Below are 2,043 nucleotides of genomic sequence, written 5' to 3'. Positions count from 1 at the left end.
TCCCTATCTCTGTAACCTCCTCCAGCCCTGACACCCCCTCCCTATCTCTGTAACCTCCTCCAGCCCCCTACACCCCCTCCCTATCTCTGTAACCTCCTCCAGCCCCTACACCCTCTCCCTGTCTCTGTAACCTCCTCCAGCCCTGACACCTCTCCCTGTCTCTGTAACCTCCTCCAGCCCTGACACCTCTCCCTATCTCTGTAACCTCCTCCAGCCCCTACACCCCCTCCCTATCTCTGTAACCTCCTCCAGCCCTCAAGACCCCCTCCCTATCTCTGTAACCTCCAACAGCCCCCTACACCCCCTCCCTATCTCTGTAACCTCCTCCAGCCCTCAAGACCCCCTCCCTATCTCTGTAACCTCCAACAGCCCCCTACGCCTCCTCCCTATCTCTGTAACCTCCTCCCTCCCCTCCACCCCTCCTTATCTCTGAAACCTCCTCCAGCCCCCTACACCCCCTCCCTATCTCTGTAACCTCCTCCAGCCCCCTACACCCCCTCCCTATCTCTGTAACCTCCTCCAGTCCCCTACACCCCTCCCTATCTCTGTAACCTCCTCCAGCCTCTACACCCCCTCCCTATCTCTGTAACCTCCTCCAGCCCCTACACCCCCTCCCTATCTCTGTAACCTCCTCCAGCCCCCTACACCCCCTCCCTATCTCTGTAACCTCCTCCAGCCCCTACACACCCTCCCTATCTCTGTAACCTCCTCCAGCCCCCTACTCCCCCTCCCTCGAGAGAGAGAGAGAGAGACACACTGAGAGAAACAGAGAGAGACAGAGAGAGAGACAGAGAGAGACAGAGAGAGAGAGAGAGAGACAGAGGAGGGCACGTTGGCACGGTGGGTTAGCGCTGCTGCCTCACAGCGCCAGGGACCTGGGTTCGATTCCCGGCTCGGGCCACTGTCTGTGCGGAGTCTGCACATTCTCCCCGTGTCTGTGTGGGTTTCCTCCGGGTGCTCCGGTTTCCTCCCACAGTCTGAAAGACGTGCTGGTTAGGGTGCATTGGGCCGTGCTAAATTCTCCCTCAGTGTAACCCAAACAGGCGCCGGAGTGTGGAGACTGGGGGATTTTCACAGTAACTTCATTGCAGTGTTAATGTGCAGGTTAGGTGGATTGGCCATGCGAAATTGTCCCTTAGTGTCCAAAGATGTGCAGGTTAGGTGGATTGGCCATGCTAAATTGCCCCTTAGTGTCCAAAGATGTGCAGGTTAGGTGGATTGGCCATGCTAAATTGCCCCTTAGTGTCCAAAGATGTGCAGGTTAGGTGGATTGGCCATGCTAAATTGCCCCTTAGTGTCCAAAGATGTGTAGGTTAGGGGGATTGGCCATGCTAAATTGTCCCTTAGTGTCCAAAGATGTGCAGGTTCGGTGGATTGGCCATGCTAAATTGCCCCTTAGTGTCCAATGATGTGCAGGTTAGGTGGATTGGCCATGCTAAATTGTGCCTTAGTGTCCAAAGATGTGTAGGTTAGGTGGATTGGCCATGCTAAATTGTCCCTTAGTGTCCAAAGATGTGCAGGTTAGGTGGATTGGCCATGCTAAATTGTCCCTTAGTGTCCAAAGATGTGCAGGTTAGGTGGATTGGCCATGCTAAATTAACCCTAGTGTCAGGCGGATTAGCTAGGGTAATTATGTGGGGGTTACAGGAATAGGGCCAGGCTGGGATTATAGTTGGTGCAGACTCGATGGGCCAAATGGCCTCCTTCTGCACTGCAGGGATTCGATGTAAAGGACCTCTACAATGTATAACCATTAACAAATCTGGTGTGTTCTTATGTGACAGAGAGTGAGACAGAGAACGAGAGAGACAGAATGAGAGGCAGAGAGAGAGATGGAGGGAGAGAGAGAGACACAGAGAGAGAGAGAGATGGAGGGAGAGACGGGGAGGGAGAGACAGAAAGAGAGAGAGAGGGAGGGAGAGAGAGACAGAGAGACCCGTTGTTTAAGAAGGGTAGCAGCGATAACCCAGGAAATTATAGGCCGGTGAGCTTGACGTCCGTGGTAGGGAAGTTGTTGGAGAGGATTCTTAGAGACAGGATGTA

Source organism: Mustelus asterias, unplaced genomic scaffold, assembly GCF_964213995.1.
Source record: "Mustelus asterias unplaced genomic scaffold, sMusAst1.hap1.1 HAP1_SCAFFOLD_3148, whole genome shotgun sequence".
NCBI lineage: Eukaryota > Metazoa > Chordata > Chondrichthyes > Carcharhiniformes > Triakidae > Mustelus > Mustelus asterias.
This window is presented reverse-complemented; position numbering follows the sequence as displayed.